General features: G+C 36.4%; 1 protein-coding gene across 1 annotated transcript in view; it reads right to left on the bottom strand.

Annotated features, from left to right (window-relative positions):
* F13A1 (coagulation factor XIII A chain) overlaps nucleotides 1-15351 on the bottom strand; it is a 407127-nt gene extending 391776 nt beyond the window's left edge. The window contains exon 1 of the mRNA XM_069103537.1: nucleotides 15341-15351. The gene's annotated coding sequence lies outside the window, so the exon portion shown is untranslated. The remainder of the gene's footprint in view (nucleotides 1-15340) is intronic.
* Nucleotides 15352-15763: the final 412 nt, after the last annotated feature.

Below are 15763 nucleotides of genomic sequence, written 5' to 3'. Positions count from 1 at the left end.
GATTTCACTAGTTTGGGGCACTCCCAGGTGAGGAAACTCCCTCTACTGAAGCAAGTTACCACTTTCTTTACAATTTATAGTCTCAGAGAGTTTCCTAGAGGATGGAGATATGAAGCAGCTTGCCCAACGTTACATGGCCAGTATATGTCATAGGCAGGACTTGAACCTAGCTGTTTCAGAGTTTCAGGCCAGCTCTCTATTATATCATGCTGCTTCTCTAAATATGAAATCATGCAAAATAAATACAAAGCAGTTCATTGAAGGAGGAGGGAGAAGCACTAACAACTCAGGAGGATAAAGGCAGGCCTCTCATAGATGTCACTGGAGTTGAATTATCAATGAATCCAAGAGTTGAGTGGGAAAGGTGAGGCAAATACATATGTCAAGATAATGCGACCTTTGTGGTCATGGCCTTTGGCACTAGATCCACCTACATTTCTACATTCCTACCCAATGGTAATCAATCAGTTAACAAATATTTATTAAGTACTTATCAATCAATCAATATACAAGCTTTTAGTAAGCTCCACTAAGTGCTATGCACTGTGCTAGGTACTGGGGCTATAAAGACAAAAAAAAAAAATAAATAGCCCTTGACCTCAAGGAGATTACATTCTATCAGAGGAAACAACAATATATACACATGTAAGCATTTGCAGAACCAGGTCTCCCTGGTTCTGCAGCAGATTCTTTTATCCACTGACACATAGTGACTGTGTGACCCTAAACAAATCACTTAACAGTTCTGTGCCCCAGGCAATTAACCAAGACCATAAGTTGCAAAGAAGGTGCCAACTCACATCGATAGAGGACATTTTCTTTCCAAGAAATTGTCTACACCATTGAAATAAGTGCAGTTAGTCTTTATCCTAAATATAAAGTAATTGGGAGGGGCAGGGAGTGGGACCCTTGATCTGGAAGGGGTGGAAAAAGAAACATCTCCTCTAGCAGGTAGGTGGTGCATGATACAGTAACAGATGTCCATAGTGGTCACTACCTCATCTATCCTTCTACCCAAAAAAAGCCATCAAGGTGTGATGGGTGGTTTATACCTCCAATCTGCCAGGATTTTGACTCAAGTAGTTCTGTGTCCCAGTATTTTCAGGTCTTCCCAAATTGTCTTGTTATCATACAATTGGTGTCAAGACCCTCTTGGGATTAGAAGTTTAGGTTGACACCTAAGCTTTAGAAGGCAGAGAGTGCCTGCTGATTGCTGTGATTAGGGAAAAGCTTGGAAAGAGACCCAGAAGGAGTTATAGCTCTTGTTAGAAAACAAACACTTACTATCCCAAACTGGCTTAGTGGGATATGGTTAATTCCTGATATGCATGGTTTTATTACATTAAACATATGAATAATCTTGGCACTTGGTAATCACTTGACTCTAATGAATGGGTGAACAAAATGAAGACATATGGCAATGGGTAATTTCCCACACGTGAACGATCCCATCACTACCACTACCCCATGAGTCAAGGAGTTGCTGTCTCCCCCTTTTAACATGTACCTCAGTGGACTTTCCCTGCATATGTTACCTCAGCATCCTGACTTTCACTTGAGAAAGTTCTCACACTTTTCTTTATAGGTCACTGAGGATCAAGACAGCCTCCAAAGCTGGACAGACCCTTGGTTACCATGACAATTCCATGAACATGTCAGTTCCCTGCTTCTGTGCTCCCTGTCTACCCCTGTGTCCCAACTACCAAACAGAAGAGCTCTCAGTTGCTCTGCATTGCTTAATATTGGGTCTAAGCATGTTTTTATTTTCTCACAGTCACTTGTCCAGGCAAAGCAACAGTCCTTCCTATAAATATTACACAGAATATTCTGGGTTCAAGCCAACTGCTAGATATGGCCAGACCATTGGTGGATGCATTCCAAACCTTTCCATCACACCTAATGATGAGGTATCCCTTCCCTAGATTTCTCATCACTGTGACAACCACCCTGTCAGACAGAGGAGTTCCAGCCAACCCACAGCCACTTAGTTTTTAATTGGACTCCTTGAAAAAATCAACAAATGGTTCTCGGCCATGAGTACTCTGGCTCTTTGTCAGTGGCACATGGGATGAGCCATCAAAGTAAGTCTTCAAACTCTTATGAAAACCACACAAGAACCAAGGTCATATCACTTGAAACCTATCTTTCTTTGTTGTCCCTAAACCCAAGGAGAATGGGAAGGCAGCATAATATAGTGGAAGGAGGAAGGAAAGATAAAAATATTCATCAAGTTCCTAGTATGTGCCAGGCACTGGGTTAAGCCCTTTTTACAAATATTATCTCATTTGATGTTCACAACAATGTTGGGACATAGATGCTGTTATTATCTCCATTTTAAAGTTGGGGAAACTGAGGCAGACACAGGTTACATGACTTGTCCAGTATTATACAGCTATTGTCTGAGGCTAGATTTGAACATAGTACTTCCTAATTCCAGGTTCAATGATTTATCTATATCACCCACTAAGCTGGAAATTAAATCTGTCTCCCCAGTGGGGTATAATGGAAAGAGCACTGGGAAAATCATTTAACCTCTCTGAGATAGTTTCCCTATCTATAAAATGGGGAAAATATGACACCTACAATGGTTTCTTCCACCTCCAGTGATCTATGACTCTATCCACATAGGATTGTTGTGAAGCTCAGATGAGATTATCTGTGTAAAGTGCTTTGTAAACTTTAAGTCCTTTTGTAAATGTCAACTAAGCTATTATGATAATGTCCCCAATCTGCCACTATCTGGTTGGGTTTGTACAAATCATGTAATCACTATAGGCTCTGAGTTGCTTCTCCACAAACTGAGGGGCTGTGATTAGGTTACCCTTAATTGAGGGTTCTAATTAGAAAAACAGTCTAGAAGCATATTTGTCCATAGAGATTTACAGGCAACTAAGTGGTGCAGTGGATAAAGTGCCAGGCCTGGAGTCAGAAAGGCACTCTGTTCAAATCTTACTCCAGATACTTAATAGCTGTGTGACCCTAGGGAAGTCACCTAACTCTCTGTGTACCTGTTTCTTTATTTGCAAAATGGGGTTAATAATCATGCATGTCTCCCAGGGTTGCTGTGAAGATTGAATGAGCGTGTGAAGCATTCTGCAAACTTTAAAGTACTATATGCTAGCTATTAATATTATTATTATTGTACTATAATGATTATTGTATTGATGTTGTTGCTGTTGTTATTCTAGTTCATTTATGTCATTGCTGAGTCATTTTTCAGTTGTGTCCAACTCTTTGTGGTCCCATTTGGGGTTTTCTTGGCAAAAATAATAGAATGTTTTGCCATTTCCTTCTCCAGCTCATTTGACAAATGGGGAGACTGAGGCAAGCAGGATTGAGTGACTTGCTTAAGATCACACAGCTAGTAAATGTCCGAGTCCAGATTTGAACTCAGGAAGAATCTTTTTGACTCCAGGCCTGAAACTCTGTCCATTGTGTCACCTAGCTGCCTTGGTACATTTGTTGTTCAGTCATGTCTGACTCTTCATGATCCCCCTTGGGGTTTTCTTGGCAGATACTGGAGTGGTTTGCTATTTCCTTCTCTAGTTCATTTTACAGATGAGGAAACTGAGGCAAACAGTCAAGTGACTTGCCCAGGGTCACATAACTAGTAAGTATCTGAGGTGGGATTTAAACTCAGATCTTCCTGACTCCAGACCTGGTGCTCTATCCATTGAGGCATCTAGCTGCCCAGTTAAGTTTTGGAGTACATTAAACATCCTCTGAGGATCCTTTGCATCCTATAAAATAACCTTTAAAACTGTGTAACTCAATTTTCTTATGTGTGCAATCCAGGGGAGGGAAGATAATCAGCCTTTCAGAGTACCAATAAATAATGACCCTCCTAGTAAAGAACTTGCTTTTTACAAGTTAGAAAACAAAGGTCCGAACCTTGGTTCAGCTACTTATGACCCATATGACCTTGGGAAACACACTTCACCTTTGGAAGCCTCAATTGACTCATCAGTCAAATGAAGAGATTGGACTTGAGGGCCTCTAACATTTCAAGTCTAAATTGATGATCCTCTGATGCTAGTGACCTGAGAATTATGAATAAAGCCTAGAAACGAATATTGTAAGAAGCAAAAACACCAGATGTTAACAATAGTTCATTTTCTGATTCCAAATTATGCATAATAGTCATAGGACCTGCCTTCAGAAGGGTTGGGGGGGGGCCTTCAGGCCAGTTATGACACCAATCCATATACTTTAGAATTTAATACCATTGCCAGAAGGTACAGCAGGTACACAGGGAAATGAGCCCATGCTATCAAAGATCAATTTGTGCCAAGAAGCATCAACTAAATAATGGTGTTGGGGGGAAATCAACAGCAGGCGTTTCTCCATGACTGAGACTTTATAAGAAGCTCTGGCTAACACATCCATTTCAGGTCCCTACTGAAGGTCAGTTATTCTGACTGCAGTCAAGGTTTGATGATTTGCAATATGCCAATTTAACTTAAATAGTCCGAATACTATGTATAGCAAATGGGATGATAAAGAAATTTCAGGACGGAGTTTTCCATATGGCACCCCATTGGTTTGGGAGGAGGCCATGAGACCCTCTCGGAAGGCATGAAGCAATGGCCAAAGTTAGTGGATATTTTCAAATACTGTTCCCATACAAATACATCTAGTGTTCTCCGCTCCCTCCCCCGCCCAATGGAAAGAAAATTCATGTCTAAGTGCACACAAGAAAGACAAACATGGAAAATTGATCCCAACCCACAATGACTAAAGATGAGTAATTATTTAGGACTGTGTGAACAAAGTAAAATTTGAGTGCAGTGATCTCTCACTGTTGCTATCAGTTAGTATAACATCATGACACAGATGAGTTATATCACTGTATTGTTTATTGTACTTGAATGTGAAGTTTGTCTATTAGAAGTTAAACAATTTTTGTTCTGAGGTTAAAAACACTGTTTTGTTGTTTGGTCATGTCCAACTCTTTGTGACCCCATTCAGGGTTTTCTTGGCAAAGATATTGGAGTGGTTTGTCATTTCCTTCTTCAGTTCATTTTATAGATAAGGAAACTGAGGCAAACAGGGTTAAGTGACTTGCCCAGGGTCACATGACTAATAAGTGTCTGAGATCAGATTTGAACTGTGGTCCTCATGACTCCAGGGCTTGTGTTCCATCCACTGTGCTTCCTAGCTGTAAAGCCAAGCACAAGCAGTTTCCAGAAGAATGCTACTGTGAACAGCTTTTAAGGTTCTGATTACATAGTATAGTGAACACTCTATTTATTCAATAACAAATCAGAGCAAAACATTCAACTGATCACAGACAATCAAAATACAGCATTTACAACAACTTATCACAGAAAATGGCCACATAGTTTTCACCACAGTGGTCACATAGTTTTTAACAAAGTATAATCATTTAGTCAATCAATCACTTAGTATCTCAATCATTCAATAAACTCAATCATTCAATCACCCTTAAGGAGGCTTGCTTCCTTAAAGATCACAAAATACAATAGTAAAAGTTCTGTACTCATGGGGTACACTAAGTTACAATATCAGTCACTACTCAGCACTCTCTCTTTTTTTTTTTGTTTTTTGGAGGGCAATTGGGGTTAAGTGACTTGCCCAAAGTCACATGGCTAGTAAGTGTGTCAAGTGTCTGAGGCTGGATTTGAACTCAAGTCCTCCTGACTCCAGGGCTGGTGCTGTTTTCACTGCACCACTTAGCTGCCCCAACTCAGCACTCTCTTAAGGGGTAGTATAAAATACACAGGCCATCCACCCCTCAGTCACAAATAAGTTACAATCTTCTCAGTCAGTACACAGTATCCAAGTAAAGTCTTCTTTCAGCTTGACTCCAGGTAGTCTCTAAGATTCCCTGGATCCCTTTCTATGATTCCATCTCCTACTTGGATTCACCAAACCTGGGTTCAAAGGCAAATAGTTCCCAGTTCCTTGTCCAGCTTAGCATGCTGTTCCTGTTCCACACTGGAGCTCACAGTGTCCAGTTCACCTTAAATCCTTCACAGTCTCTGTTCCCAGGAAGTCAAGGCTTAACAAAGCCACAAACAGGTTCATGCAAAGTACCCTTATCACAGTCATGCTCCCTCAATCTTCGGCAGCTCCCAGGAGAAGCTAGTAGCTCCCCAGCAGAAGCTCCAACTGGTTCCCAGAATCAAAATCACTTCACCCAGGTTCCCAAAATAAAAATCATTCTCTCCAGCCTGGGCCTTTCCTCTTCAGCCTCCTCGGCAGCAGCTGCTTCTGCATCCACAAAGCTTATCCAAGGAGTCTGACTCTACCCCTCTGGGGCTTTTCCTTATATACAGTATTACTCCTCCCTTTTCAGCCCCTTCCTGTTACATCAGCAACAGGAATTCATACCTTCTGTTTCTTTAACAGAGGTTTAATGTGAACTAGGTGCTAAGTACCTCTTAGCTTTCCAATACAAAGGGATCTTTAAATTTCATGACCATTATACTAGCTGCCCTAAAAATGCCATGATATCTAATATATTTCTCAGTATCACTTGTTTTGGTAAGTATAAAATGATAAAGTAGTTTTCAAAAAAGGATGGAACTTGAAAAAATGGTTATAAATGACCCTCTGAAATTTTGAACAATTAAATTTAAAATATTTATCTTAAATTTTAAAAAATGAAATAATATATCTTTGTGATAGATAAATACCTGGCCAATTTAAAGAGAAAATCTACTGGAGTAGCTGAAACTAGCAAAGAAAATGGAGACAAATTAAGTAGTGGAAATATAGAAACAAGAATAAAAAATTCAAGTACTTTTATTGACAGTCAGGAAAAAGTACTACGTTTTGTACAAATGTTTTGGCTTAAAAAAAGGATGAAACTAAATGAAAATATCTTGCGAGTGTTACCTGCAATATCACCAACAAAATCCTCCAAGAAAAGATAGTATGAGATACTCCATTAAAAATGTCTATAGACAGTATAAAATTCCTGAGAATATACCTGCCAAAACAAATCCAGAAATTGTATAAATAAAATTATTTTTAAAATAACTTTTATGCAAATAAAATCAGATTTGAATAATTGGAGAAATATTAACTTTTCATGGGTAAGCAGGACCAACATAATAAAAATGACAATCTTATTTAAATTAATCTATTTCTTCAATGCCATCCCAATTATATTATCAAAAAATATTTTACTGAGTTAGAAAAAATAACAACAAAATTCACTTAGAAGAATAAAAGGTCAAGAATATGAAAGGACCTAGCAAAAACAAAACAAAAAATGTAAATCCAGGAGGTTTAGCAGTACCAGATCTTAAACTATATAACTATGCAGTAATTATCAAAACTATCTGGTACTTGCTAAGAAATAGGTCACTGGAACAGAGTAGACATACAATATACAACACTAAATGACTATACTAACTTTGGGTTTGACTTAAGTTTTGGGAATAAGAATTCATTGTTTGATAAAAATTGTTGGGAAAGCTGGAAAGCAGTCTGAGAGAAATTGAGCATAGACCAATATCTTACACCATTTGCCAAAATGAGATCAAAATGGATACATAATCTAGATATAAAGGGAGATATTACAAGAAAATTAGAAGAACATGGAACATATTAACTATCAGGCTTATGGATGGTAAAAATTTATAAATAAACAAGAGATAGAGAACATTGTGAGGTATAAAAAAGATAATTTTTATTATATTAAATTGAAAGGTTTTTGTACAAATAAAACCAATGTAGCCAATATCAGAAGGAAAGTAGAAAATTTGGGGGTGGGGAAATTTATAGATAATTTCTCAGATAAAGGTCTCATGTCCAAAATACATCAAGAAATTTTTCAAATCTATAGGAATATGAGTCATTCCCCAAATGGTAAATGGTCAAAGGATATGAATAGTCCATTTTCCAATGAAGAAATCAAAATAATGTATAGTCATAAAAAATGTTCTACATCATTATTAATTAGAGAAATGCAAATTAAAACAGCCTTGAAATATCACTTTATACCTATCAGAATGGCTAAAATGATACAAAGAGAAAGCAACAAATGTTGGCGGGGATGTGGAAAAATTGGAACACTGATTTACTATTGGTGGAATTGTGAATTAATCCAATGTGTTTGGAGAGCAATCTGCAATTGTGCTTAAAGAGTTATTAAACTGCTTACACCCTTTGACCCAGCAACATCACTGTTGGGTCTGTTTCCCAAGATGGTTAAAGAAAAAGGAAAAAAAAACCTATATGTTCTAAAATATCTATAGCAGCTCTCTTTGTGGTGGCAAAAAACTGGAAATTGTGGTAATGCCCATCAACTGGGGAATGGCTGAACAAGTTGTGTTACATGATTGTGATGGAATACTACTGTGCTATAAGAAATGATGAACACAGTCATTTTAGAAAAACATGGAAATAATTGTATGAAATAATGAAGAGTGAAAAGAACAGAACCAAGAGAACATTGTATACAGTAACAACAATTTAGTTTTAAGAACAACCTTGAGTCATTTTTAATGTTGTAAATACTCAAAATTAACTATAAAGAACCTACAAAGACAGAACTAATAAGCAGAAGTATGTATGGTACAGTTCTACAAATTTATACATATGCTTAAAGGTAGCCATCTCTAGAGTCAGGGGGAGGGGAGGGAAAATTATAAAAAGTTCACATCAGAGAATAAAAGAAAATGCAGATGTAAGCATAGGAAGTAGAGCAGCTTTGAAAATGATGAGTAGTACTTATTATATAGTGGCTTTTTTTTTTTAAAGCAAACAATATGAAATGTAAATTCATGGTTTTATAGTGAATCCTCTTTTTAGGTTGTATTGTATACATGGAAATGTTCTCTTTTTTTTGTTTTTATGTATTTAAGTACAAAATGGATAAAAATAAAAAAAATTAAAAAAAAGAAAATGTACCTGGAGAATACATTGGTAAGATAAGAAAATTTTTTTCCAGAAAATGATTACATTCTTTCTTGTTAATATATTTTATTTTCCCCCAATTACATGTTAAAACAATTTTTTAACATTTGCTTTTTCTTTTAAAGTTTTGAGTTCCAAATTCTATCCTTCCTTTCCTCCTGTCCCTCCCCTGTCCCCAATATGGCAAGCAATCAGATATAATAGGTTATACCTGTGCAATCATGTAAAACATTTCCATATTAGTCATTTTGTACAAGAAGACGAAAAAGAAAAAGAATGAAAGAAAGTGAAAAATAGCATGCTTCTGTATGTATTCAAACAATATCAGCTCTTTCTCTGAAGGAATAAGATAGTATACTTCATTGTTAGTACTTTGGGATTGTCTTTGATCATTGTGTTGCTAAGAATAGCTCTCATTCACAGTTCTTCATCATAAAATATTGCTGTTACTGTGTATAAAATTCTCCTGGTTCTGTTCACTTCACTTTGCATCAGTTCACATAAGTCTTTCCAGGTTTTGTGAAATCATCCTGCTTGTCATTTCTTCTAGTACAATAATATCCCACCACAATCATATAGTCACAGCTTGTTTAGCCATTCCTAATCGATGGGCATCCCTTCAATTTCCGAATCTTAGCCACCACCAAAAAGAGCTACTATAAATATTTTTGTACAAATAGGTCCTTTCCACCACCCCTTTTTAAAATATCTTTGGAATATAGATCTAGGAGTGGTATTGCTGGACCAAAGGGTATGCATAGTTTGGTTGTCCTTTGGGCATAGTTCCAAATTGCTCTCCAGAATGGTTAGATCAGTTCACAACTCCACCAACAGTGCATTAGGGTTCCAGTTTTCCCACATCCCTCTAACATCCATTATTTTCCTTTTTTGTCACATTAGTCAATCTGATAGGTGTGAGGTGGTACCTCAGAGTTGTTTTAATTTGCATTTCTCTAATCAGTAATGATTTAGAGCATTTTTTCATATTACTATACATAGCTTTGATTTCTCTGTGTGAAAACTGCCTGTTCATATTCTTTGACCATTATCCATTGGGGAATAACTTGTGTTTCTATAAATTTGACTCAGTTCTCTACATATTTGAGAAATGAGGCCTTTGTCAAAGATACTTGCAAATTTCTCCCCCAGTTTTCTTCTTTCCTTTTAATTTTGTTTGCATTGGTTTTTGTTTGTGCAAAAACTTTTTAATTTTATATAAACAAAATGACCTATTTTACATTTTGCAACACTCTTTATATTTTCTTTGGTCCTAAATTCTTTCCTTATCTATAGATATGACAAATAAACTATTCCTTGCTTTTCTACTTTGCTTATGGAATCACCCTTTATGTGCAAATCATGTGTCCATTTTGACTTTATCGTGGTATACAGTGTGAGGTGTTGGTCTATCACTGTTTTTCAATTTTCCCAGCAGCTTTTTGTCAAATTATGAGTTTTTGTTCCAAAAGGGTAGGTCTTTGAGTTTATTATATACGAGATTACTGTGGTCATTTACTACTGTGTCTTGTGTGCCTAATTTATTCCACTGATCCACCACTCTATTTCATAGTCAGTACCAAATTGTTTTTATAATTACCACTTTATAATACAGTTTGAGATCTGGTACAGCTATAACATTCTTTTAATGAGGAAAAAACAAGCTTTTTTTCCCCAGAAACTAGGTCTGTGGTACCCAAAGGATTCTTTGCATCTAGAAACATTTCTTACGGCATTACTATTTTAAAAACCTCATTCAATAGGAAAAATACTAGTACTATCTACAATTATTTATATGGTTGAAATGAGACTTGCAAATCATATGCAAAGTAGCACTGCTTGATGATAGAACAGAGGTAAGGAGAATTACCCATACACCTAAATATCTTTGCAATCAATTTACTGAGAAACTAATGTCTTCCTATTTGACAAGGCAAGTAGATAAAGCAGCAGGTATAGTTAAAGATGCTCATTTGATTACAAATGTACCTTTTATTGAAACTAATGTTAGGGAAGATTTGTTACTTTGCAAATCTACTGATGATGGCCATGCCACATCAAGAAATTCTATCAATATACCTGATGGCTTTTAAAATGAAAATTGCATAATGTAGAAGAATTGTATTGAATTCTGAATCGATGGAGTTTAATTGATATAAAGATAAAACACAGGCCTAAGAGTATTAATTTTAAAATATAGCCCTCATATAATCTGAGCACATGGTATGTTTCACAATCATGTGTATTGAGAAATTTGGATGAGGAATTGCACATGATTTTTCAAGTTATTACAAGAGTAAGCTGATTTCTTTTTTTTAAGTCTGTTAAAAGAAATACCCTTTTTAAGATTGTGTGGTGATATGGAGACTGAGCATAGGGCACTACTTTGGAATTATTACCAAAAAAATTAGATTTGTTCAAACTATAAGCTGTCATTCTTAGTGACAATAATAAAAATCTAGCAAATTCATTTTACAATAAAAATTTCTTCCTGAAAAATTGTAAATCATGGAAATTTTGGGAAACTGGAATATCGTAAAAACTTTCATATTCAAATTCATATTCTGATTAAGGTAGATAAAACAACTGCATTTATAAAAAAGTTATGAAAACTAATTTTACACAATAATATTTTTAATTTAAAAAATTGCCTACCCTTCAAATTAAATAGAAACAAAGGTTTGTTAATTAATCACTTGATTGTCTGCAGAAGCAATTTTCATCCTATTGTAAAGGACTCATTTGCCACAGAAAAATGTGATATATTTGGTCTTACTCTTTCTGGAAAACGATAAATTAATATACATGTCTCGTGATAGTATGATGAAACAAGTGTTTGAAATTAAAAATTGAATTTTATTCTGACTATGAGTAACTAACAAGTTCTTTGGTTTATCAGACAAAGTGATTTAACTTTTATTACTGTTTGCAAAATCTTATTTTTATGAAACAGTTTTCTTCTGTGGTTGTTAAAGAAGAAAAATACCAATCTTGATTAGTGAGTTTCAAATAAAATCATCAATGACATCACAGTTTGAGAAATATTAAGCGAAAAAACGACCCCAACTATTATTTTAATAAGTTTCAAATATTAAATATTTAAAGAATTTAATAATTGACAAATATCTACACAAATTATATTCTTTTATTTCATGTTTAAGATTTGTTTGTTATTAAATTTGCTATATGGGCAGCTAGGTGGCACAGTGGATAGATCACTGGGCTTAGAATCAGGAAGGCATCTTCATGATTTCAAATCTAGCCTCAGATACTAGCTGTGTGACCCTGGGAAAGTCATTTAACCCTATATGCCTCATTTGCCTCATCTGTAAAATAAGCTGGAGAAGGAAATGGCAAACCACTCCAGTGCCTTTGCCAAGAAAACCCCAAATGGGATCATAATGAGTTGGACATGACTAAAATGACTGAACTCAACTCCAAACGGCAATATATTCTTAATTTTTTAAAAAATAAAATGCACAATGAATATATTAATGAAAAGGCATTTAGTAAGTTCTTACTGTATACCAAGCATTTTACTAAACACTTTGGATGCAAATATCAAAACTAAAATAATCCTTGATGTCAAAATATTTACATTATAATAGGGTAAGACAGCAAGCTTAGGGTAGTGGTAACCAGGAAGGGGCTTTGTTCCTAAAAGTTACTAGGATGGTAAGTAGGGGTGTAGATGTACATTCCTATTCCAGGAACAATGGAAAAATTGATTTGTTCATGGTTCCTCAAGTACAACAGATTTATATGAATCTGTAGGTATAATATCTTTTCAGCTTTATCATCTTTAGAAGATTTTATAATGTGCGATTCAAAAGGATACTAAAAAAGTGCTACACACTGAAGATGCAAAGAAAGGTAAGGACAGTTCCTGCCCTCAGAGATCTTGCAGTCTAATGGGGGAGACAACATGCAAATAACTATGTGTTTTATATATATATATATAATATGTATATACAGGATTAATTGTAGATAATTAACAAAGGGGGAACACTAGCATTAAAGGGGGTTCAGGAAAAGCCTTTTGTAGAGTATATTACTTGAAGGGAATGAAAGAAGAGACAGGTAGGCAGGAGAGAATTGGGAGATAAAGAGCACAATGTGTGAGAAACAGGAAGGTCAGTGCCATTGATCACAAAGTACTTGAGGGAGGGTCAGGCAGTGTAAGTTGTAAGAAGACTGCAAAAGTAGGAAGGGGCTGGGTTGTGAGAGCATCATAAGCAGAGCATTTTATATTTGATCCCAGAAGTGATAGAAAGTCACTGGGAATTGATTGAACATGGAGGTGACATGGTCAGACCTGGAATCTTTAGGACGATTAATTTGATGGCTAAGTGGAGAGTGGACTGAAGTGAGGAGAATCTGGAGGCAGGGAGCCCAACTTGCTGGCCATCACAGTCCAGCTATGAGGTGATGACCACCTGCGCCAGGGTGGTGGGAGCTATTATTATTATAAAGATTTCAAGTAGCATGGAACCAGGAAGGATGTCTGGAGCAGAGGTTAGATTCTTGGGAAATTGGAAGCATCCCCTGTGCCAGTTCAATAAGCTTCCTGACTTGGATCTATCAAAATGGGCCACTGATTGGCATCAACCAATCACCCATCAATCCCCTTCATGGGCCCCAGCTCCTCTGCTCTGCTATCCTCCTAATTTACCAAGGAATCCACCTAGCTGGTAATACATGGTTACAATGAATCACTTTCATTGAGCCTTGGCTGTCTGTTGTGGTTATTTTATAGAAAGACAGACTGCCTTGTCTCTCAGTTACTTGCTTTTAGCAGCTTCCACTAGTCTTTAAGAAATTCTTCTATAATCATGGCCTTCACTTCCTTTCTTCTTACTTTCTTTTTAGGTCTCTATTGTAGTCTAGCTTCTGACTTCATCTTTGAACTGAAATGCTCTCTCCAAAGTAGCCAATCACTAAATCAAATGACCTTTTTTCAGTCCTCATCCTTATGATCTCTCTACAGCCTTTGACATTGTCAGTCACCCTCTTCTATATTTATTCTCTTTTCTCTAAAGATTCCACTATTTTTTTCCTGGTTCTCCTCCTGCTTATCTGATCACTCCTTTTTAGTCTCCTTTGGGGGATCTTCATCCAGGTTATGCCTGCTAAATGTGGGTGTCCCCCAGGGCTCTATCCTGGGCCATCTTTTCTTCTCCTATACTGTTCACAAAGCTCCCATAGATTCATTTTTATTTAATTTATTTTATTCTAAACTTAAGAAGAAACAAACATTTGCATAATATAGTAGAATAGAGAAAAAAATAATTATACATGAAACTGCAAATCTCTTATGTGCAACTTGTTATTCCTTTCAAATATATAATAATGTTATCAGGTAACTTTTTTCCTCTTTTATCTTCCCTCTCCTTGCCCACCCTAAAGATGGATACCATTATACACAAATGGGTGTGTATGTAAAACCATTCTACATATACTTCTATTTACCAGTTCTTTCTGTATATGCAGATAGCAGCTTCCTGCATATGTCTGTTATAGTTAATTTGGGTATTTATAATAGTCAAAAGGATATAGTCACTCAAAATTCTTCTTAAAACAATATTGCTGTTATTATATACCAAGTTTTCCCAGTTCTGCTCATTTCACTCATTATTTCATACAAGTCTATTGATGTTTTTCTAAGATCAAAATGGATGCATGATCTAGATATAAAGAGAAATTACAAAAAAAAAGGGAAGAACATGGAACACATTATTTATCGGACTTATAAATGAGCAAATAATTTATGAATAAACATTAATTCTCTCTTTGTTGATGACCCTCACATCTACCTATCCAACTCTAACCTCTCTTCTGACTTCCATTCTCACATCTACAAATGCCTATTTGACATCTGTCCCATGGACATATTTAACTCAACATGTTAAAAACTAAACTTGTTATCTTTTCCCCTAAACATTCTATTCTTCCAAACTCCCTTATTACTGTGAAGGGTACCACCATCCTCCCAGGCTTGAAAACTAGTTCTCTTCCTTGACTCCTCTCTCTCTCTCTATCTCTCTGTCTCTCCATCACTATCTATCTCTGTCTTTCTCTGGCTTTTTCTATGTCTCTGTCTCTTTCTCTCTCTGCACATCTAATATCTTACCAAGTCCTGTCAATGTTACCTTTGTAACAGTCTCATATATGATGACAATGATGCCACCCTGGGATAGGCTCTCATTACCTCATGGCTAGCCAATTGTTTTCTGGTTGGTCTCCCTGCCTCAAGACTATCCTCACTCTATCCTCCACTCAGTCCTCAAATTGATCTTCCTAAAGTACTTCCTAACATACCATAGCACACCTACTCAATAAACTCTAGTGATTCCCTATCATCTCCAGGAACAAATATAAAATCCTCTGTTTGGCATTCAAAGTTCCTTTCCACAACCAAGATCCTTTCACTATTCTGTAGACCTTCCTCCCCATCCCCCATGTACTTGGTGATTTAGAACACTGGCTTCCTTGTTTTTCCTCACAGAAGAGACTCGAATTTCCCAACCCCGTGCATTTTTTGCTGGCTGTACTCCATGCCTGGAATTTGCTCCCTCTTCATCTCCACTTCCTGGATTTTCCCTGGCTTCCTTCAAAGCCCAGTTAAAATCCCACCTTTTACAGGAAACCTTTCTCCATCCTCCTTAATCTTCCCTCTGCTGCTCCTCTGAGATTACTTCCAGTCTGTCCTGTATGTATCTTATTTGAATATGGTTGTTTTCATATTCTCTCCCCCACTGAATTCCTTGAGAGCAGGGACTCCATTTTTGCCTTTTTTGTATTCCCAACATTTAGCCTTAGCTTGGTCTGGCACATATGGGGCTAACAATATACTTGTTAACTGACTAAACCTTTCAGG

This window comes from Petaurus breviceps, unplaced genomic scaffold (assembly GCF_028583685.1).
Source record: "Petaurus breviceps papuanus isolate PSGF00001 unplaced genomic scaffold, PetGlider_PUasm1.0 582, whole genome shotgun sequence".
Taxonomy (NCBI): Eukaryota; Metazoa; Chordata; class Mammalia; order Diprotodontia; family Petauridae; genus Petaurus; species Petaurus breviceps.
The sequence above is the reverse complement of the archived record's forward strand: the minus strand, read 5'-3'. Positions and strand labels throughout refer to the sequence as shown.